The sequence below is a fragment of the Pongo pygmaeus genome, chromosome 13 (assembly GCF_028885625.2).
Source record: "Pongo pygmaeus isolate AG05252 chromosome 13, NHGRI_mPonPyg2-v2.0_pri, whole genome shotgun sequence".
NCBI classification, from domain to species: domain Eukaryota; kingdom Metazoa; phylum Chordata; class Mammalia; order Primates; family Hominidae; genus Pongo; species Pongo pygmaeus.
The window spans coordinates 113,850,514-113,875,644 of NC_072386.2; the positions used below are offsets into that span (position 1 = coordinate 113,850,514).

General features: G+C 38.4%; 1 protein-coding gene across 7 annotated transcripts in view; it reads right to left on the reverse strand.

The window, feature by feature from the left end:
- STRBP (spermatid perinuclear RNA binding protein) overlaps window positions 1-25,131 on the reverse strand; it is a 159,020-nt gene that overhangs the window by 80,686 nt on the left and 53,203 nt on the right. The window contains exon 2 of one of the 7 annotated variants that reach the window (XM_063649922.1): window positions 22,636-22,759. The exons of the other annotated variants lie outside the window; for them this stretch is intronic. The gene's annotated coding sequence lies outside the window, so the exon portion shown is untranslated. The remainder of the gene's footprint in view (window positions 1-22,635; window positions 22,760-25,131) is intronic. 7 annotated transcript variants of the gene reach the window in all.

A 25,131-nucleotide genomic window follows, 5' to 3' on the forward strand; every position in this document is an offset into this window, starting at 1 on the left:
ATGTATATGCTTGGTAGTATGGAGAATACAAAGATGAATCAACTCAGAACACACTAAGGGGCCAGGTGCAGTGGCTCACACCTGTAATCCCAGCACTTTGGGAGGCAGAGGTGGGTGGATCACTTGAGGTCAGGAGTTCAAGGCCAGCCTGGCCAACATAGTGAAATCTTGTCTCTACTAAAAATACAAAAATCAGCCAAACGTGGTGGCACATGCTTGTAATCTCAGCCACTCAGGAGACTGAGGCAGGAGAATCACTTGAACCCAGGAGGCAGAAGTTGCAGTGAGCCAAGATCGTGCCACTGCACTCCACCCTGGGCAACGGAGTGAGACTCCATCTCAGAAAGAAAAAAAAAAAAAGAACACACTAAGGAAAGTAAGAGCAAATACATATAAGTCCAATACTCTCCCCAAATCCCTTCAAATAATTCAACTTTCTCTACATGGTGGCATTATTTCTATGCAATAGTAATGTGAAAAGAACACTGAATTTCAATATTTTCTTCTGGAAGCTTCCTTTTTATGTAAAAAAAAAAAAAAAAGGCACATGCAAGAAGGTTAAACCTATCAATTACTTGTCAATAGCTAATATAAAATCCTCACCTAGTTCCAAATTCCGGCTATTCCTCCTTACCCAAAAACACCTATAATGATGGAAAAGCTCTATTCTACCATATCACTTGAAGGCTTGCAATAATGGGCAGAGGCCAAAAGGTCTTTTATCAACTAACAGTATGTACAAAGAAGATGCGATGGCTATAATCCGAACCTAAAATATACTGAATGAGCCAGCTAAGTCGAACCAGAATAAGATTCCTGAATATTTACTGTCAATGAGCAAAATGGAAAAGCTTTTATTGAATAACCAATCAAAAGAGTGAATAACAGAAAAACACATCCCTTCACTAAAATAAAGAGTTATTAGCCCTTCCCAATCACTGGCGCCTTATGTGACAAAACAACATTCAGCCAGACAGATGACTCACTTGGTGAAAGAACCAAAAATTCAATGCATTTCAACAAGTATTTACTGAACACCTGTAATATCCCAGGCACTGTCCTAGGCACTTTGGCTACCAACAGTGAACAAAACAGACAAAAATCCTTGCCCTTGTGGTTTAAGTCCAGAAGAGGGAAATAATCAAAAGACAATAAATATAAAAATAAGAAAATTAAGCAGTACGTTAGAAGGTGTGAAATGCTTGGAAAAGAGAGGAAGCAAGTTGAGGAGGCAACAGAGTAAGCACACACAGATAACACATGGAGAGGGAGTGCCATTTTAACAGATAGTCAAGGGTTCACTGCAAAGGTGGCACCTAAGCAAAGACTTGATGGGGTGAACAGCCATGCAGATGTCTATGAATTGAGCACTTCTGGCAGGGGAGTTAAAGCAGTGGTCCTTAGGAAGGGTGTGCCTGCGTTAAGTGGAAGAATAATAATGAGTCCAAAGTGGCTGCAGTGGGGTGGGGGAGAGAGGAGGGCAGAGAAGACAGAAAGGTGGGGGGGTGAGGGGACCAGACCATATATGGCAGAGGCTGGCAAACTTTTTCTTTAAAGTGCCAGACAGTAAATACATCAGGCTTTTCATGCCATAAGGTCTCTACTACTCAACTCTGCCTTTGTGGTGCAAATGTAGCCACACATAATATGCGAACAAATGGGTGTGGCTCTGTTCCAACAAAACTTAATTACGGACACTGAAATTTGAATTACATGTAATTTTCACATCAAAAAAATATCAATTTTTGGTATTTTTTAAACACTTAAAAGTATAAAAACCATTCTTAGCTCACTGGTCATACAAAAACAGGCAATGGGCCAAATTTGGTCATGGGTCAGTTTGTCAAGTCCTAATTTAGGGCCCTTCTGGTCACTTTGAAGACTGTAGCTTTTACTCTGAGATGGGGAGCCCTTAGAGGGTTTTCAGCACAGAATGACAACATCTAAGTCATATCTTTAAAAGATCACTATGGTTACTATGTTGAAAACACTGTATAAGAGTGGAAGGAAGGAGGCCACTTAAGGAGGTTTAGTGATCATATTCTGGATATATTTTGAAGGTAAAAGCCACAGCATTTCAAATAGATTGGATGTGGGGTGTGAAGGAACTGGAGGCATCAGGATTGACTTCAAGGTTATTGGCCTGAACAACTGAGTTAAGGAAGGTGCCAGGGACAGGAGGTTTTGGGAATAAGATCAGAAATTCAGCTTTGGACATGTTGACATTGAATTTGAGGTATTTATTAGACATCTAAGAAGGCAGCTGGATATGGACCTAGCGTTCAGCAGAGAGGTCTGGATTAGGATATAAATTTGGGAGTTTTCAGTAGTTTAGTATGTGAAGCCACAAAATGGCCAAGGCAGTGGGTGTACCAATGAATACAAAAAAAGCAAAAGGAGAAGTACAACTATACTCAGAGAAGGAGCAACCTGAGAGATGGCAGGAAATGAGACTGTGCTATTTGGAAAGTCAACAAAAGAAAAATTACAAAGGAGGCAAGACGTCTAAATTAAACACAAAGGGCTGGGTGCAGTGACACAGGTCTATAGTCCCTCGGGAGGCTGAGGTGGGAGGATCATTTGAGCTCAGGGGAGGGTCATTTGAGCTCAGAAGTTCATGCCCAGCCTAGCCAACATACAGAGACCCCTGTCTTAATTTTTAAAAAGGGAAAGGGGGATAGTGCATAGGAACAGGAATCTTGTTTTAATCCTTGTTTTACTACTACAGATATCTAATAATTCAAGGATACTTACATATTTGGAAGTCTTGTATACTACTGTGTAAAGTTGTTTTACTATGTTTTACCATTTACGGGGATTCATCCTCTCCTGTACTATTCCCACTTCAGCCCATCATTGAGGAAAATTTTACCTTGAGAACATCAGACTCCTCTTCAAAACCTTCGATAACCACTAATTACCTAAGCAACTGGCACTAAACTCAAATATTCAGTGGCATCCAAGGTCCTATCGTAATTCTTGTCATTTTTCTCACCACCATAGCTCCAGCCAACACGGGAAGAATGACTCTATGCCAGAACACCTTGCAATGTGCTACCGCTAAGCTTGAAGTTAAACGATTCCCTTACCTGGACTGCAGCCACTACGCCATCATGATTTGTCATTGTTCTATTCATCAAATGCCCATCTCAAATCTACCCCTCCATGAAGCCTTACCTAACACTTCAGTTTATATAATTTCTTCCTCCTTTGAGCCATCCAGCACTTTTTCAGCTTCCTTTATATTTCTATTACTCAGTTTTAATGATATGATTTATTATTATCTCCACAGCACCTAGTACATCACCCTGCACTCAGCAGAGGCTCAATAGAATTTGAATTCAACCCTAAATTTATCCTTCCTTAGAGTGCCATAACCACAGAATCTAAGGAGGTTCCATCCAAAAGGTCACCATCTCTTCCCATTATTTCCATGGCAGTCATCACCACAGTGACTAACAGGGAATTTCTGACTCGTCCTCCATAAGCACAAATTCCATTACTTATTTGACTTATCCATCTTGGATTAATCTCCCAAACCCTATCCCATTCCTTCAGGACTTTAGTACTGTGCTTAGCTCAGTGACACACTCAACTTTACTTCTGGCATAAATATTAGAATTTTAATAACCGCAGAGATGACCCTTCTAAAATTCAGGCTTCTCCAGTCCTTGTATTCCTTTTCTCCAATGTTCTCATCTTCTTTCCTATTTTAGACAAACACGCCCCACTGGGACCTACAATTGCTAATGCTACCACCTTTCACAGTCCCTCATCCTTTTCATGCCCTCACTTCTGTCCTTATCCAACCGAAATTACGTGATCCATCATTTATCATTCACACCAGCAATTGCTTCTCTTTTCTTCTCCTAGCAAAACTCTAACCCTGTTAAATCCAACCCTCTTGGCCACACCACATCATTAACCATGTACCATTAAGTATAACTAAGAAAAAAAAAGTATCACATAATCATGTTAATTAGTCTTTTTCATGATCATTAGCCTCAAAAGGCCCAATAATCAATAGTTCTAAAGGGATTTGAAAATGTGAAGTCAAGTTTTCTTAGTTGTAAGAATGACTAGGTAGGTAATCCTGCCATTTGGGATCCTGGAATGCGAAATATCCTGCAATGTCCAAGATCTGTCCCACCTAAAATGCAAGTAGGAGCCTCAATGAAAAAGTTAAATGTTCATTCACTTCCTCACTCTCCTAATGATTTTCTCACACTTCTCTTGTCTCTTCAAACATCTATACTCTTACCTCCTCACATTCAACAGGTCACCCTGCTTCCTACTTCATGCAAATTGCCATCCTTGCTGCATCATTAACCATATATTCTTCCTTCCTGTTATTATAAATGAACTGTCCCCATTCCTATCTAATGCAAATTCCTGAACTCAAACTCTACTGGATCCCACCTCCTTTTGCCTACTTGGGATGTCACTCAGTAATCATCCCCTCTTCTCTCTTTCCTCTCCTGTGTCATCAATTTTACCCATTCTACTGGATCATTTCTATCAGCATTCTCACATGTTGTAATAGCACCCATCAATAAAAATAAAAAGGGAAAAAACATTAAAAACCATCCTTGACCTCTTGCTTTGCTACAGCTACTAGCCCAATTCTCTGCTCTCATTTTAGAGCATAACTGAGTTTACACTTTCGGTTTTTATTTCTTCTCCTTCCATTCTCTCTTAAATCCACCCCAATCAGCCTCTCATCCCAATGCTCCATCAAAACAGCTCTTGTCAAGGTCCCCTGGGATTTCCATGGTATTTAATGCTGTGAACAATTCTCAGTCCTCCTCTTAGTTGACTTCTCAGCAACAGGTGACACAGTTGACTGTTCCCTACACTTGACTTCCCTTGGCTTCCATCCAAGACACCACTCTCTTAGTTCTCCTCCTACTTTATAAATTACTCCCTTGTATCCTTTTCTTCTTTATCTCCACAACCTCTAAATGCTGAAGTGCCTCAAGACTCAGCCCTCAGACTTCATCTCTTCTCTATCTTACCTTCAACATTCCCTTGGCAATGTTATCTAGGTTTGAGACTTTAAATACCATCTATATACTGAGGATCTCCCAAATTCATATGGACCTGAGTTCCAAATTCACATTCAAATAAATAATCAACACATCCACTTGGATGTTTAATAAGCATCTTAAACCTAATGTGTCAAAAACAAAAACAAAACAAAACAAAAAACCACACAACTTTGCTCCTCCTGGTCTTCCCTCCCTCAAGAGAAGGCAACTACTTCATCCCTTTAATTGTTCATGCCAAAAACTTGAAAGTCATCCCTGACTCCTTTCTTCCTCCCACATCTCACATCTGATCCATCATTAAATCGTGTTACCTATACCTTACAACACTATCTAAAATCTGACTACTGGGAAGTCCTAGCTAGAATAATCAGACAAGAGAATGAAATAAGGAGCATTCAAATTGGAAAGGAAGAAGCCAAATTATCCTTATTTGCAGATAATATGATCTCATATTTGCAAAAACCTGAAAACTGCACCAAAAAAACTATTAGAACTGATAAATTCAGTAAAGTTGCAGGATACAAAATCAACATACAAAAATCAGTAGCATTTCTATATGCCAACAGCAAACACTCTGAAAGAAATCAAGAAAATAATCCCATCTATAATGGCTTTGAATAAAACTAAATACCTAGGACTAAACTTAGCCAAAGAAGTGAAAGATCTCTACAATGAAAACTATAAAGTGCTGATGGAAGAAATTGAAGAGGACACAAAAAAATTGAAAAGATATTCTATATTCATGGATTGGAAGCATCAATATTGTTAAAATGTCCATACCACCCAAAGCAATCTACAGGTTCAATGCAATCTCTGTTAAAATACTAATGACAGTCTTCACAGAAATAGAAAAAAATAAAATCCTAAAATTTACACAGTACCACCAAAGACCCAGACTAGCCAAAACTATCGTGAGTAAAAAGAACAAAACTGGAGGAATCACATTATCTGACTTCAAATTATATGACAGAGCTGTTGTAACAAAAACAGCATGGTGCTGGCATAAAAATAGACACATGCCAGTATAAAAACAGACACAAAGACCAATGGAACATAATAGAGAACCCAGAAGTAAATCCATACATCTCCAGTGTATTCATTTGTGACAAAGGTCCAAAGAACATACACTATGGAAAGGACAGGGTCTTCAATAAATGGTGCTGGGAAAACTGGATATCCATATGCAAAAGAATGAAATTAGACCCCTATCTTTCATCATATACAAAAATCAAATCAAAGTGGATTAAAGAATTAATCTAAGGCCTGAGACTACGAAACTACTAAAAGAAAACATGGAGAAACTATCCAGGACATTGGACTGGGCAATGCTGTATCGAGTAATGCCCCACAGCAAAGGCAACCAAGGCAAAAATGGACAAATGGGATCACATCAAGTTGAAAAGCTTCTGCAAAGCAAAGGAAACAATCAACAAAGTAAAGAGACAACCCAAAGAACAGAAGAAAATAGTTCCATTAGATGCAAACTATCCATCTCACAACAGATTAATAACCAAAATATATAGGGAGCTCAAACAACTCAATAGGAAAAAAAAATCTAATAACCCAATTAAAAAATGGACAAAAAATTTGAATCGGTACTTCTCAAAAGAAGGCATACTAATGGCAAACAGGTGTATGAAATGGTACTCAACATCACTGACCATCAGAGAAGCGCAAATCAAAACTATAATGAGATATAATCTTATCCCAGTTAAAATGGCTTTTATCCAAAAAGCAGGCAATAACAAATGCTGGCAAGGATATATAGAAAAGGAAACCCTTGTATACTGTTGGTAGGAATGTAAATTAGTTCAACCGGTTTGAAGAACAGTTTGAAGGTTCCTCAAAAAACTAAACATGGAACTACTATATGATTCAGCAATCTCATGGCTAGGTATATACACCCAAAAGAAAAGAAATCAGCATATCGAAAAGGTAACTGCACTCCCATGCTTATTGCAGCACTATTAACAATAGCCAAGGTTTGGAAGCAACCTAAATGTCCATGAAGAGACGAATGAATAAAGTAAATGTGGTACGTATACATAATGGAGTACTATTCTGCCATAAAAAAGAATGAGATCTTGTTACTTGCAACAACATGGATGGAACTGGAAGTCATTAGGTTAAATGAAGTAAGCCAGACACAGAAAAACAAACTTCGAATGTTCTTACTCATCTGTGGAAGCTAAAAATTAAACAATTAAACTCAAAGAAATAGAGAGCAGAATGATGGTTATCAGAGGCCGAGAGGGTGGGGAAGAAGTGGAGATGGTTAATGGGTACAAAAAACATAGTTAAATAGAATAAAAACAATCTAGTATTTGATAACACAACAGGGTGATTACAGTCAGTAATTTTTTTTATTTCAATTCCTTTTGGGGTACAAGTGGGTTTTGTTACATGGGCGAAATATAAAATGGTAAATTCTGAAATTTTAGTGCACTCATCACCCAAGTAGTGTACACTGTACCCAATGCGTAGTTCTTTTAAAATCCCAGGCTCCCCTCCCGCCGTGCCTCTTCTGAGTCTCTAAAATTCATTATATCACTCCGTATGCCTTTGGGTACTCATAACTTAGCTTTCACTTACTCATAGCTTGGTTTTCCACTCCTGTGATACTTCACTTAGAATAATGGCCTCTAGCTCCATACAAGTTACTGTGAAACATATTTCTTTTTTTTTTTGACACGGAGTCTCGCTCAGTCACCTTGGCTGGTATGCAGTGGCGCGATCTCAGCTCACTGCAACCTCCACCTCCGGGTTCAAGCGATTCTCCTGCCTCAGCTTCCCGAGTAGCTGGGATTACAGGTACCCGCCACCACATCCCGCTAATTTTTTGTATTTTTAGTAGAGACAGGGTTTCACCCTGTTGGGTGGCTTGTCTCAAACTCCTGACCTCAAGTTATCTGTTTGCCTAGACCTCTCAGAGTGCTGGGATTACAGGTGTGAGCCACCAAGCCTGGCTCTTTGTCTTTTTAATAATGACCATTCTTTCAGGAGTAGGGTGGTATCTCACTGTGGTTTTAATCTGCATTTCCCTGATGATTAGTGATGTTGAGCATTTTTTTCATATGTGTCCTGGCCATTCATATATTTTCTTTTCAGAAATGTCTATTCATGTCTTTTGCCTACTTTTTATTTTTTATTTTTTTGAGACAGAGTCTCACTCCATCACCCAGGCTGAAGTGCAATGGCACGATCTCAGCTCACTGCAATCTCCACCTCCTGGGTTCAAGCAAATCTCCCACCTCAGCCTCCCGAGTAGCTAACTGGCACCTGCCATCATGCCAGGCTAATTTTTTTTGTATTTTTGTAGAGACACATTTTCACTATATTGGCCAGGCTGGTCTTGAACTCCTGACATCAGGTGATCCACCCGCCTCAGCCTTCCAAAGTTCTGGGATTACAGGTGTGAGCCACGGCACCTGGCCTTTTGACTGCTTTTTAATGGGATTTTATTTTTCTTGATTTGAGTTCCTTATAGATCCTGGATACTAGTCCTTGGTTGGATGCGTAGTTTGAAAATATTTTCTCCTATTGTGTGGGTTGTCTGTTTACTCTGTTATTTCTTTTGCAGAAGCTTTTTAGTTTAATTAGGTCCCATTTATTTATTTTCGTTTTTGTTGCATGTGCTTTCGGGGTCTTAGCCATAAATTCTTTGCCTAGGCCAACGTCTAGAAGAAGTTTTCCAACATTATCTTCTAGAATTTTTATGGTCTCAGGTTTTACATTTAAGTCCTTGTTCCATCTTGATTTTTGTATATAGTGAGAGATAGACAGTTTCATTCATCTACTACATGTAGCTTGCCAATTTTCCCAGGACCATTTATTAAATAGTGTCCATTCCCCAATTTATGTTTATGTATGCTTCATCAAAGATCAGTTGGCTGTACATATTTGGCTTATTTCTGGGCTCTCTATTCTGTTTCATTTGTCTATGTCCCTACTTTTATTTTTGAGACGGAGTCTCGCTCTGTCGCCAGGCTGGAGTGCAGTGGCACGATCTGGGCTCACTGCAACTTCTCCCTCCTGGGTTCAAGTGATTCTCTTGCCTCAGCCTCCTGAGTAGCTGGGACTACAGGCACGTGCCACCACATCCAGCTAATTTTTAGTAGAGATGGGGTTTCATCATTTTGGCCAGGATGGTCTCAATCTTTTGACCTGTGATCTGCCCGCCTCCGCCCCCTAAAGTGCTGGGATTACAGGCATGAGCCACCGCACCCAGCCTATGTGCCTACTTTTATACCAGCACTGTATACTGTTTTGGTAACTGTATCCTTGTAGTACAGTTTGAAGTCCGGTAATGTGATGCCTCCAGATTTGTTATTTTTGTGTAGAATGGCTTTGACTACGCAGGCTCTTTTTCGGTTCCATACGAATTTTAGGATTGTCTTTTCTAATTCTGTGAAAAATGATGTTGGTATTTTGATGGGAAGTGCATTGAATCTGTAGATTGCTTTGGGCAGTATAGTCATTTTCACAATATTGATTCTTCCAATCCATGGGCACAGGATGTGTTTCCATTTGTTTGTATCATCTACAGTTTCTTTCGGCAGTGCTTTGTAGTTCTCCTTGTAGAGATCTTTCACCTCCTTGGTTAGGTATATTCCTAGGTATTTTATTTTATTTGCAGATGTTATAAAAGGGACTGAGTTCTTGATTTGATTCTAAGCTTGATCATTGTTGGTGTATACCAGTGCTATCGATTTGTGTACACTGATATTGCAACCTGAGACTTTACTGAATTTGTTTATCAAATCTAAGAGTCTTTACGACTTTCTAGCCACACAATCGTATCATCTGCAAACGGCAATAATTTGACTCTCTCCTTTCCAATTTGGATACCCTTTATTTCTTTCTCTTGCCTAATTGATCTGGCTAGTACTTCCAGAACTATGTTTAATAGGAGTGGTGAAAGTGGGCATCCTTGTCTTGTTCGTGCTCTCGGGGGAATGCTTTCAACTTTTCCCCATTCCGTATGGTGTTGGCTGTGCATTTGTCATAGATAGCTTTTATTATTTTAAGGTAGGTCCCTTCCATGCCTACTCTCAACAGTTTGTTGACAGTTTTTATCATAAAGTGTGCTGGATTTTGTCAAATGCTTTTTCTGCATCTATTGAGATGATCATGTGGCTTTTGTTTTTAATTCCATGTATGTGCTGTACCACATTTACTGACTTGCATATTTTAAACTACTCCTACTAGACAAGTTTCTTGAAAACAGCAGATATTTCGATTCTGTACCCATTCTGCCATGAAACCCACTTGATCATGATGAATTATCTTTTTGATGTGTTGCTGAATTCAGTTAGCTAATATTTTGTTGAGGATTTTTGCATCTATGTTCATCACAAAAATTGCTCTGCAGTTTTCTTCTTTTGTTGTCTCCTTTCCTAGTTTTCTAATTAGGGTGATACTGGTTTCATAGAATGATCTAGGGAGGATTCCTTCTCTCAATCTTTTGGAATAGTTTCAGTAGGATTGGTACCAAGTCTCTGAATGTCTGGTAGAATTCAGCTGTGAATTCATCTGATCCTGGGCTTTTTCTGTTGGCAATTTTTTTTTCTTTTTTCTTTTTTTTTTTTTTTGAGACGGAGTCTCACTCTGTCGCCCAGGCTAGAGTGCAGTGGCGCGAACTCGGCTCACTGCAAGCTCCGCCTCCTGAGTTCACGCTATTCTCCTGTCTCAGCCTCCCGAGTAGCTGGGACTACAGGCGCCTGCCACACACTCCGCTAATTTTTTTTTTTTTTTTTTTTTTTTGTATTTTTAGTAGAGACCAAGTTTCACCATGTTAGCCAGGATGGTCTCGATCTCCTGACCTCATAAGCCGCCCGCCTCGGCCTCCCAAAGCGCTGGGATTACAGGCGTGAGCCACCGGGCCCAGCCGGCAATTTTTTAATTACTGATTTAATCTCACTGCTTGTTATTGGTCTGTTCAAGGTTTTATTTCTTCCTGGTTTAATCTAGGAAGGTTGTATGTTTCCAGGAATCTGTCCATTTCCTCTGGCTTTTCTAGTTTGTGCACATAAAGGTGTTAATAGTAGTCTGGAATGATCTTTTGTATTTCTGTGGTGTCAAGTGCAATGTCACCAGTTTCATTTCTAATTGAGCTTATTTGGGCCTTCTCTCTTCTTGATTAATCTAGCTCATGGTCTACCAATTTTGTTTATTTTTTCAAAGCGACAGCATATTTCACTGATCTTTTGTATTTTTTTGTGTGTGTTTGAATTTCATTTAGTTCTGCTCTGATCTTTGTTACTTCTTCTTCTAGCTTTTACTTTGTTCTTGTTTCTCCAGTTCCTTGAGGTGTGACATTAGGTTGTCAATTTGTGCTCTGAAATTTTCATGTAGGCATTTAGTGCTATAAGCTTTCCCTCAGCACTGCTTTTGCTGTATCCCAAGGGTTTTGATAACCTGTCTCATTATTAGCATTCATTTCAAAGAATTTTAAAATTTCCATCTTGGTTTCATTGTTAACCCAGATATCATTCAGGAGCAGAATATTTAATTTAAGTTTTGAGAGTTCCTTTTTGATTAGTACTTCCAGAACAGTACTTCTTTGACTAGTACTCACTAGAGTTGACTTCTAGTTTTATGCCACTGTGGTCTGCAGGTATACTGGATATAATTTCGATTTTTTAAAATTTATTGAGACTTGCTTTGTGACCTATCATATAATCTATCTTGGACAATGGTCCATGTGCTGATAAAAATGTATATTCTGCAGATCTTAGGTAGAATGTTATTTAAATATCAGTCCATTTGTTCTAGCATGTCATTTAAGTCCATTGTTTCTCAGTTGACTTTTAGTCTCAAAGATCTGTCTAGTGCTGTCAGTGTACTGAAATCTACCACTACTATTGTTTTGCTGTCTATCTCATTTCTTAGGTCTAGTAGTAATTGTTTTACAAATCTGGGAGCTCCAGTGTTAGGTGCATATAACTTTAGAATTGTAATATCTTGTTGAATTGATTGTTTTATCATTATATAGTGACTATATTTGCCTTTACTGTTGTTGCTTTGAAGTTTGTTTTGTCTAAGAACAGCTACTCCTGTTTGCTTTTGGTTTCCATTTATGTGGAATACCTTATTCCACTTTTCTGAGTTTACAGGACTCCTTCTCTGTTAGGTGAGTTTCTTGAAGACAGCAGATATTTGGATTCTGTATCCATTCTGCCATTCTGTATCTGTTAGGTGGAGCTAGTTTAGGCCACTGACATTCAATGCTAATATTGAGATGTGAAGTATCATTCTCTTCATCATGTTTTTACCTAGTTTGTTTGTTTGTTTGTTTCATTGTATAATTGTTTTACACATCCTGTGGGTTTTAAGCTTTCTACTTTGGTGCATGTCAGGCTTTTGTTTCAAGGTTTAGAACCCCTTTTAGCATTTCTTGTAGCACTGATTTGGTAGGGACAAATTCCCCTGGCATTTGTTTAAAATGACTGTATTTCTCCTTCATTTACAAAACTTAGTTTTGTGGGATAAAAAATTCTTGGCTCACAGTTGTTCTGTTTAAGGAGGTTGAAGACAGGACCCTAATCTCTTTTGGCTTGTAAGGTTTCTGCTGAGAAGTCTGCTGTTACTTTGATAGGTTTTCCTTTGTAGGTTATCTGATGCTTTTGTCTTACTGGCTTTAGAATTCTTTCCTTCATCAGTTAACAAAAATTTACTGTACATTTAAAAATAGATAAAAGAGTATAATTGGAATGTCTGTTACCCAAAGAAATGAAAAATGCTTAAAGTGATAGATGCCCCATTTACCCTAATGTGATTATTATCCATTGTATGCCTATCAGAACATCACATCTACTCCATAAATATATACGCCTACTATCTACCCTTAAAAAACTGAAAATTTAAATTTAAAAATCTAAAAAATAAAAATAAAATAAAATCTGACGACTTTTAACCACATCCACCATAACCAACCTGGTCAGAGCAACCACCATCTCTCGCTTGGATTATACATTGCCTTCCAACTAGTCATCTTACTTCCCCACCTGAAAACAAACCCTTCCCCAGAGTTTATTCTCAGCAACAGCATCCAGAGTATTCCTGCTAATCTATATTAGCATCCAGGCACGGTGACTCACACCTGTAATCCTAATACTTTGGGAGGCTAAGATGGGAGGACTGCTTGAGGCCAGGAGTTCAAGACAGCATGGGCAATATAACAAGACCCTCTCTCTACAAAAAATTTAGGCAGGCATGGTGGCATGTGCCTTTAGTCCTAACTACTTGGGAGGCTGAGGCAGGAGGATCACTTGAGCCCGGGAGTTTGAGGCCACCATGAGCTATGATCACTCCATTGCATGCCAGCCTGGGTAACACAGCAAGATCCCATCCCTAAAAAAGAAAAAAAAAAAAGAATCTAAATTAGGTAACGGCATTCCTCTGCTCAAAACCTTCTAATAGTTTCCTGTCTCTGAGTAAATACTTCACAATAATTAAGGCTATAAGGCCCAAATAATCTGATTCCCGTTAACTTCTTGGCCTCAACCTCTATCACTATTCCTCACTCACTGTGCTCTATTCACACTAGTATCCTTGCTGACGTTCCCACCTCAGAGCCTTTCCACTTGCTAGTTTGCCCCCAATATCCACATCACCCCTTCTCTCACTTCTTAGGTGTCTGCTCAAATGTCATCTTATGAGCCTATCTCTGACCACCCTATGTAAAATAGCGACCTTGGCCAGGCACGGTGGCTAACATCTGTAATCCCAGCACTTTGGGAGGCTGAGGCAGGTGCATCATCTGATGTCAGGAGTTCATGACCAGCCTGACCAATATGGTGAAACCCCGTCTCTACTAAAATTACAAAAATTAGCTGGGCATGGTGGCAGGCGCTTGTAGTGCTAGCTACTCGGGAGTCTGAGGCAGGAGAACTGCTTGAACCCAGGAGGCAGAGGTTGCAGTGAGCCAAGATCGCGCCACTGCACTCTAGCCTGGGCAACAGAGCAAGACTCTGTCTCAAAAAAACAAAAAAACAAACAAACAAACAAAAAAGCAACCTCTCTCACAGCAGCCCCTCCCGAAGCACATCTGTTTTATTTTTCTGCATAGGATTTACCATTGGCAGATGGTATCTTTGTTTACTCTGCATTACACACCTAAAACAACGTCTAGCACAAAAGAGAAACACAAACGAATTTCTCAAAATATTTTCTCATACAGGATCACGTTCAATGCTCACATGATCCTGAAAAGTAGTAAGGAACAGATCATTTTTTTTTTATAATCTTTTAAAATGTGAAAGCACAAATATACAAAGATGTTAAATGATTTGTCTATGATCACACAGTGAAGTACTTGCAGAACTAACCCTAGAATTGGGGTCCCCAACATCTTTTCCAATTCACATCACTGTCTCCACAAACAAATCAAAGAGCAGGTAGATATTTGATTTCACACAGTGATCTTTAAAAAGCTCAAGTTGGCATCTATTCCTTTAAACCACGATCAAACATGAAATAGCACCAGAATAGTACATGACTCCGTAGCTATTTATTTTCTTCTAACTAAAAGGGAGTAATAGAGGTCATCAGACTATTTTTAGAATTTACAGATTTTGTGACAATTCTGACCAAAAGGAAAAAGGGGTAATGTGCCAAGAAACAGTTAAGAATTCAAATATGCTGGGCACAGTGACTCACACCTGTAATCCCAGCACTTTGGGAGGCCACAGTGGGTGGATCACAAGGTCAGGAGATTGAGACCATCCTGGCTAACACGGTAAAACCCCGTCTCTACTAAAAATACAAAAAAAAAAATTAGCTAGCCAGGCATGGTGGCAGGTGCCTGTAGTCCCAGCTACTCGCGAGGCTGAGGCAGGAAAATAACGTGAACCCAGAAGGCAGAGGTTGCAGTGAGCCGAGATTGCGCCACTGCACTCTAGCCTGGGCAACAGAACGAGACTCCATCTCAAAAAAAAAAAACCAAAAAGAAAAAAAAGATTTCAAATATTCAGCCAGGCATGGTAGCTCACACGCCTGTAATCCCAGCACTTTGGGAGGCCGAGGTGGGTGGATCACCTGAGGTCAGGAGTTCAAGACCAGCCTGGCCAACATGGCGAAACCCCGTCTCTACTAAAAATACAAAAATCAGCCGGGTGCGGTGGCGGGCATCTGTAATCCCAGCTACTTGAGAGGCTGAGGCAGAACTGTTTGAACCTGGGAGGCAGAGGTTGCAGTGAGCCGAGTTTGCACCACTGCACTCCAGCTGGGCGACAAGAGCAAAACTCTGTCTCAAAAACAAAAACAATCCAAATATTCTCTGTCCTCCTCTGTCTGCTGAAGCACACTTAACACTGAAGGGTAAACCAATACCTTGGTAAACAAACTTAAAACAGTGTCTTTGATTCTCAAAAGACCTTCTGTTGCCATTCTGTACCACAGAGCATGGCAAAACAAAACGAAACAAAACAAAACCCGTATCTGGAGACAGAATGGACACGATTATTTCTCTTAATGAGGGAAGTTTGCAAAACGAACTTAGAACCTGCAATCCAGTTATAAGCAAGCAGTAATGTTAACAAATTATCAATTTTGAAACAAGCAAAAATAATAATATTCAGCTTGGCAAAATAAATAGGTTTTAACCTACAAAAAAAAAACTACATAGATTCACCAATATTGTGTCCATACAGGAAAATTCTCTTATACTACTTAAAAGTGCTAAAAATTAATAAGTACATTAGATCCTTCAGTAATATAGTAATTTAATTTCCAGGCTCTTGCTACTATTCATTCTTCTCTTTCTGGCATCCTCTGCCACAGTTGGAAACTGTGTATCTAGGTCAGAAAAGACAAGTAGCTTTTCAGAACAATTCAATATCTTTGGCTCAAGTGTTGATATTATAATTCAACCCTTTCACAAACTCCTTTTAAAACCTGATGTAAATCACAAGATTAGTACTACTGATATTTATGAAAAGCCACTGGAAAAAATAATTTGGATGTAACGGACAAAAGAAGAATCTAAGATAGGCCATCCAATGTAATTGGTGTAAAAGCAATAGATTGGGGTCAAAAGATCAGTATTACAGTTCCGGCTCCACTCCTAACATGTTCGCCAATTGTGAACAAACCTCAATTCTGAGCCTCAATTCCATCGTTTATAAGGAAATGGGGTGAACTATAGATTATTTTTTACTTTTTTAAGTCTACTTAAATATGATTCTATGATACATGAGAAATCTGCAAGTACATTCCTATGAGATCAGTTAAAACTATTCCTTAAAAGTATATGTTTTTGCAATGTAATCATATTTTAAATACCGTAGATAAAGCTAAAAAACAGACAACTGGGGAAATTTGGACACTGAATATTTGACATTTGGGGATTACTTCTGGAGTGTGATAATGGCATTATGTGAGTTTCATTTTGGAATGGGGGAGTCATACCTTTTAGAGATATATACCAAACTACTTACAGATGAACGTATGAATGTGGAAATCTGGGATTTTAAAAAAAATAATCCGGTTGCAGGGGCAAGGAAGTAAAATACAATTGACCATATGTTGATAGGTATTGAAAATGAATGACAGGGGGTTCTTTATGGTTCACTGGGGTTCTTGCTACTTATGTATGTCTGAACATTTCCATAATAAGAGTTTTCTTTTTTTATTATTTTTTTATTTTTGACATGGGTTTCACTCCAGTTGCCCAAGTTGGAGTGCAATAGCGCAATCTTGGCTCACCACAACCTCCGCCTCCCGGGTCCAACCAATTCTCCTGCCTCAGCCTCCTGAGTAGCTGGAATTACAGGCGCCCACCACCACGCTCAGCTAATTCTGTATTTTTAGTAGAGACAGGGTTTCGCCATGTTGGTCAGGCTGGTCTCGAACTCCTGATCTCAGGTGATCCGCCTGCCTCGGCCTCCCAAAGTGCTGGAATTACAGGCGTGAGCCACCGCGCCCAGCCAAGAAGATTTTAAAAATATGAACAATTTTATCAAGGATCTAATCAACCAACTTTCCATTTTTCTGTGGTAAAATGAGATTTTCATGTCATATTTTCTGCTTTGTAAAGTCCATTATGTCTAATTGCATAAAACCAAAGCAGGTGAAACTGTAAAAGAATAAAAAAAAAACAGCTTGAGGAGCAATTTAATAATAACTGATAACGTCAAAGATGTGGATACCCTATAAGCAATGATACCGCTTCTATTTACAGCACCTAGAGTAACTTCAACACAGAAACCCAATAAGACAGACAACACCAACATTTACTGTAGCACTGATTTTGTGCATAATCACAAAATACTGGCAATCTAAATGTCCATCAACAAGAGAATAAAGATATACACTGCACAGTTTATGAATGACAGTGATCCATTTCATCATGTCTAAAGTCAAAAACACTGTTGGAGGAAAAAGCTAGTTGCAGAATAGCATGAACAAAGTGATGCCCTGAATATAAGCTTGAAAAAACATAAGATAATGTTACATATCATTTATGGAGAGAGATACAGACATACTTTTTTAGCATAAAAAACATTCAAAGTAATGACAAAATTTCAGGAGAGTGGTTACCTTTGGGAAAAGAAGGATTAGAACACATCAGGAAAGGGGGGTGGGGGGCTAGGGGAGGGATAGCATTAGGAGAAATACCTAATGTACACGATGGGTTGATGGGTGCAGCAAACCACCATGGCATGTGTATACCTATTAACAAACCTGCACGTTCTGCACATGTATCCCAGAACTTAAAGTATAATAAAAAGTTCAAAAAAAGAACACATCAGGGAGGGATATACACATAATACATATCAGAGCTACTATTTCTTAGGGGAAAAAATCTGAAACAAGTTTGGTAAAACATTAGAATATGAGAGAGATATTTGTGGTGAACACACAGTTGTTTATCATATTCTATTTTTGTCTATAAGCTTTAAACAATTTCTAATTTCAAAACATTTTTAAAATTATGTGAACATGTAAGATACGTAGAAACAAAAGGAACTTTGCTCCTCTTTAGCAAGAAGCTACTTTAGCTTTGGTTTTAGCCTTCCAGTACTAGCAAAATAAGTATTCAATGTAAACTAAATATTGATATTGAGTAGAAGATATAAGAAAGTTCTCCATCAAAGAAGACTGTAAATTTTTTTTTTTAAGTGGAATGAGACATATTCCAACACAGAATTATCTAGGGGAGTAAACAAGACATTCAAAGTATTAGAGGGTGCTGGCTAAAGTCACTGTCACTATTATGAAGGTTGCAAAAAGCACCAAAGAAGGTAATACTGCCCCAAAACATTCTAATTTTAACTCCAGCAATACTTTTGTTAGGACAGATCTATGCAAAGCCCAGGATATTTCCCAAGTCCTGTAACCTGGCAGAACTCAGCCTCCAAGTTCTGCCATCCCCGCAGATTTCATCAGGATTTGCTTACAGACCTTAGCTAGTGCACAGTTTGTTGTTAGGAGGGTCCTAGAGTAGGACTTACTCTAGTGCAGGAGTCAGCAAACTTTTTCTTAAGGCGCAAAATAGTAAATATTGTAGACTGGTGGGCCACACAGTCTCTGTGGCAACTACTGACCTTTGCCATTGTAGTATAAAAGCATCCATAAACAATATATACATGAATAAGTATGGCTATGATTTAACAATATTGCTTATCCCAGCTTTACCACATGGTCTTTCTAGCATTTCATCCAGATGCCTGGGAGGTCTCTCAATTGTGGCTGGGACAAAGTTCTAACATCCCCTAGCCACACACTTCTAGTATTTGTTCCACTGCCAACCCTGTGGCAGCCACCTGATAAACCCTCCAGTCTTTCCCCATCATGGACAGCCCAACACGCTGCCAAGAATTCACAAGAGACTCACACACAAACATTTGGGAACCCCTCTTGTACAGCTTCTTCTTGTCTGGTTCCCTTCCCTAAACACTTTAGCTGTCTCAAGTGTACCAAACTCCAACCTCTGCCTCCTCGACATGGTTAGGTGACATGCTCTACTTGCACTCCAGCTCAGCAAACTGTCCTCAGGCAGAGAACAGGAGTAATCACTGAGCTCTCATCATAAATGTCAAGATTACAATCCTGTGCAGCCTGTTGCCCAAAGCCTGAAAATGTTCCCACATGTATTCTGTTAAGTTTCATAATTGTTTACGGCAAGAAGGCTAGTCTACAACTAGTTACCCATAATACTTTGAAGTCTTAGTCAATAAACATTCTAGTTTCTACTACATATCAAGACCTCAGCTGGGGCACAGTTAAATATGATGCTATGGTATAATCGAAAGAACCATCAGGGTGAGCATAACTAGCCATTTACTCATCCATCTAATCAACAAATACTTACTAAGCATCTACAAATACCAGGAAAGCACTTGACTTTATGTCTTCAAGCTTCAGTATTAACAACACACCCTAAAGTGGGATGATAACCTGCCCAGCTAATCACATAGATTTGTGGTAAGAATTAAATGAAAACGTGTAAAAGCATTTGATAAAGTACTACACAATATGTTATTTTTGTGATTCCTACAATCATACTCTTACTAGTAAACCACAAGAAGTTCACCATGTACACTTACCCAACAGCAGAAACAACATGTAAAGAGGATGGCTCTAAAAGAGTATGGGGGTGTATGTGTGCATGCATGTGTGCAACATGTGTGCTGGTGAGGGAGGTTTCCAGATTTCAAATCTGGTAGAGAACAGAGTGCATACATGGAAGTGACAGGAGATACAGGTATTTACCATACAATGTTGATAAGCAGAATGAAATATTTTCAAGCTCAGCAATAAAAATAATTTTCAAAATAAATAATAAGTTTGTCTAGATAAATTACAATGGTCATACTCATTTTCTTACCAATGGTCGCCATACACACACACACACACATTTATTTATATATATATATATAAAAACAAGGGTCAGAGAAAGGGTAAATAATTCAAGAAACATATAGGCTGCTGAGAGTTTAGGGAAAAGTTATGGTAGCAGACCAGTGAACCTTATTCAGATACTTGTATTCAAAAAACAAATGTGAATCTAGCTTTTAACAGAGGCTTATTTTCTATTCAGGGGTTGGGAATGAGCAATTTGTAGTTATACATATTGGTATATTCGAAAATGCTTCCTGTTCTTTCATTTCCTTAAACTATCTTCTTCATCTATTCTACCACTGCAATCTCAAGCCTTTAAGTAAGTGTCAACTATAGAGTTAACAGATATGGGCACAGAAAATGAGAAAAACAAAAGTCAATTATTTCTTAAAGACACAAAAGTATAACTATAAAATAAATCTGAGTATTAAAATCAAGAACTTTTGGTCATCAAAAAACACCCTAAAGATGGTGAAAAGACAAGTTACAAACAAGATTTTTGGAATACATACATCCAACAAAAGATAAACATCAAGAATATAAAAAGAAGTCTTTTTATATTCCAAAAGAAAAGCAAAAAAAAAAAAAAAATCCAGGAGTAGGGTAAGAAAAAAAACAGAAAAAAAAGGCAAGAACAAGCATTTCACAGAAGGTAAAACACAAAACCAATAAAAATAGAAGAAACATTATTATAAAAAATGATCAAGCAGGCCGGGCACAGTTGCTCACGCCTGTGATCCCAGCACTTTGGGAGGCTGAGGTGGGTGGATCACGAGGTCAGGAGTTCGAGACCAGCCTGGCCAAGATGGTGAAACCCCATCCCTACTAAAAATACACAAAAATTAGCTGGGCGTGGTGGCAGTCGCCTGTAATCCCAGCTACTCAGGAGGCTGAGGTATGAGAATCGCTTGAACCTGGGAGGCGGAGGCTGCAATGAGCCGAGATCATGCCACTGCACTCTAGCCTGGGCGACAGAGCAAGAATCCATTTCGAAAAAAAAAAGATCAACCAAATGCAATAAAAATGAAATACCATTTTACATCTATTCAAGCTCCAAAAACATTAGAAGTCCAAAAATGCCAAGAACTGGAAAAAATGTGGACCCACAGCGGCTTTTTATGTATTGATGGTAGGAAAAAATGTTCAGTCTTACTTCCACAAATTGAACAGTCCCATAACCTATTATGCAGGGATTTTACTCCTAGGTATACACCAAGAGAAACTCACACATGTACAAACAAGAGACACATATTAGAACGTTCATAGCAAAACTGTTCACAATAGCAAAAACCTGGAAAATATACGAAACGTCCATTCACAGGTAAATGAATTAAACTATGTACATTAAGATAATAGATTATTCGACAAAGTGAATGAACTACAATGACATGAAACATTATGAATAAATTTTAGCTTTACATTAAGTAAAAACAGTAAGTCCCAAATGATTACATCATAGAATAACCTTTTTATAAAAAATAAACCAAAATAAAAAAGTATTCCAAGAATCCATAAAGATGTGATAAAGACAAATAAAAACAGAAAGAGGATGAATACAAAATTCAGGTTTGAATTCTGTCGAGGAAGGCATGGGGACAGGATGGTTGGGGAAACCTGGAAGTCACATATAGGTTATTATAATAAGTACCTACCTTTTTTTCCCCCAATGGTGGATAAACAAGTGCTTATTGCAGGCCAATGAAACTATGTCATAAACAAGGATTATGACTAATCCATTATCTAATTCTGTGCACATTATATCCAATTCTTTAAAAAGCTTCTCAGCCTATATTAAATTTTTACTAAATTAAGTTTTGGTCTTCTTGACTGAAGTATAATTTTTTAAATTTAGGCCAAATCGGTTCAACTATAAAGAGTTGTTATACTATTTTCCTAATATGGATAACTTTAAAATATTGAATTGCTAATATAGTATCCTCCTAACTTATCACATCTGAGTATAATTCACAGACTATAATTTGACTCATGGTATATCCAATATAACAGTATTAATAAAACTGCAACTGAGTACTCAGTTTGCTACATACTAGAAAGAGAACAAAAACTTCCATAATCTATAGAAAATAATCTTGCTTTTTACAAGATGACTTCTCACCTAACCCCTAAAATATAGACACTAACTCAAAAAGAACCTTCTTACTCCTGAATGACACTTTCAAGTCAACCTTAGTATTTTTCCCAATCTTTTGCTCTGAACAAGAAAAGTAAAACGCAAAACTTCTTCCTTAATACACATTTTTCTCAGTTATTAGAAAACTCAATATTAGGATTTTCCTAACAACTCAGCCACTTAATAAATAAATGCATGTGTATACATTTAACACTTCAGGGGAAGGTAAGACTATAAAAAGAATTTGTTCTAGTGAATTTCAATTACCATATTTTGTCATTTCCAATATGGTACTTATAGAACTTTATATTCACCTACCTCTGACAGGGGTTCATGAGGAAAACAGCATATATCAATAATTGATAAGCATTTGTCAAATGATTTTCATATGTAAAATGGATCTCTTGCCTGAATTTCCAGTGGAAAACAAACTTCAAACTACTAAAATTTGTATATTTATTAGCTGCAAGGTTTTAAACTATCCAACTATTTGGATAATACTGACACCCCCAACCCCCCTCCCAAGCCAAAAAAGAGAAAGAAAAGGGGGAAAGAACAAGCAACGCCAGCAATGATGTGAGAAGTGGATTCAGTTATTTAGTTGTTATTCACCTGTCAAACATTCCCAGATGTCCTTGGCTTTCCCAAGATAGATCCTTCACATCACTATCAAGAATATTATCCACAGATAAGCAGGAAAAGAACACTGAAGACAATCTAGAAATAGAGACATTTCCTACCAGGCAAGACACCAATAAGTGAATAAATTTGAGTCTTAAATACACAAATACACATTCCCATACAGCGTTACACAAAGCAATTCTTATTAAAAATTAAGCAAAGTAAATTCTGCATCACAGACATTCCTGTGTGGTTCAAAATCTCAATATTTCACAGATAAAAGGGCCAGACTCATAAATTTTCAAACTCTCACAAGATCATGCAACTAGTAAATGGCAGAGATTAAGTGCAAATTCAGGTCTGATGACTAGACTTCACAGAAAATTAAAGAAAAAAATAGAACTATGTCAGGAGACCAGGGCTATAGTGTTGAAATGGCCACTCAGCCATAACGGCTTTTCTCCGGCTCTGTAAATTCTGTTTCCTGAAAAATAATTATCGCCCACCTATGTGCTCCCAAGGCCGCAATGAAGGTTCATTTACTAACAGTCATGGAAGTAGTTTGAAAAGTACAGTCTTATATAAGCAGGGAAGATTACCCTTCCAACCTAATCAGTGTACTGAAACTCAAGGGACAGCAATACAACGCCATGAACTTATGACTGGTGTTTTCTCAGTATGCAGCAAATTCTCCAATTCAAAAAGAATCCTGACAAAATCTCAGTTATTCAGAATGTGTAACTGATAAATGGAAAAGTACAACCACCAGGTTAGTTTTTCGAAACTTGATAACTTTATTAAGGCAGGAGAACAGAATCGACTAAATTCAGCTTCAAAAGGCCTACCCACAAAACCCTAACAGTAATAATGACCAGATACTCAGCTACATCTTTTACATGAATTACTTCATTTAATCCTCAAAAACCATCTGTGGAGAATATGATTATACCAATTGGACAGAGGAAACAATAGTTTAGAGGAATGAAGAGACTTACCTGAGATCAAGCAGCTAGTCTGCGACAGAGCCAGGACTAGAATCAGACCACCTGCGGCCAGTCACAGTGGCTCATACCTGTAATCCCAGCACTTTAGGAGCCAAGGTGGGTGGATCACCTGAAGTCGGGAGTTCGAGACCAGCCTGGCCAACATGGTGAAACCCCGACTCTACTAAAAATACAAAAATTAGCCAGGCGTGGTGGTGTCGGGCACCTGTAGTCCCAGCTACCCAGGAGGCCAAGGCAGGAGAATTGCTTGAACGTGGGAGGCGGAGATTGCAGTGAGCCGAGATTGCGCCACTGCACTCCAGCCTGGGTGACAAAGCGAGACTCCATCTCAAAAAAAAAAAAAGAATCACTAAAAGCAGAACTACCATTTGATCCAACAATTGCACTACTGGGTATCAACCCAGAGGAAAATAAGTCATTATATGAAAAAGATACTTGCACATGCATGTTTATAGCAGCACAATTCACAAAATTGCAAAAATGTGGACCAGCCCAAATGCCCATCAATCAATGAATGGATAAAGTGTGGTATATATATATGAACACACACACACACACACACACACACACACAAAATGGAACACTACTCAGCCCCAAAAAGGAATGAATGACATTCTCAACAACCTGGATGGTACTGGAGACCATTATTCTAAGTGAAGTAACTCAGGAATGGAAAACCAAACATCACATGTTCTCACTAATAAGTGAGAGCTAAGCTATGAGGATGCAAAGGCATAAGAACGATGGGTGGTGAGGGATAAAAGACTATAAATCAGGTTCAGTGGGCACTGCTTGGGTGATGGGTGCACCAAAATCTCACAAATCACAGCTAAAGAATTTACTCATATATCCAAATACCACCTGTTCCCCAAAAACCTACGGAAATAAAATTTTTTTTATTAAAAATTAAGAAAATAAAAGAAAGAATCAGACCACCTCACTACAGAGCTGGGACTCTTCATGACTCATTATGCTAATAAAGGTTCTGCAAAACAGACCACCCCTCTCTTGAAAGAGTCAGGTCAAATGCTACCTCTCCAGAAAGCCTTCCCTCATCCCATCCCAAGTGTAACATTAATTCTCCCTCCTCTTTGTTCTCAAAAAAAGTTTTATTTCCTCTCAGACAACTGTACCTACCTATACTATATTCATACAGATATGAATGAACAAATATGAAAATCTTAGTAGTATTATGAATCTTGACATTTATGCACATGTGTTTATATGTGTGTGGGTGTATATATATGTACCAAATCCTGGCTGATTTTTTAAAACAAAATTTTACTTTATTCTCTGGGCATATAGATTGCTTCGCATTATAGTTTCTGGTGTCCACATTTTTGCTCCTCTTGTTAATAATCACTTGGTATGGATAGTGATTCCACTGTTCCTGGGTTAGTGGTCTTAGGCAAGCATGTAACTAAGTCAGTGGAGTTGCCTGATGCCAAAGCCCAATTTCTTTCTTTCTTTTTTTTTTCTTAAA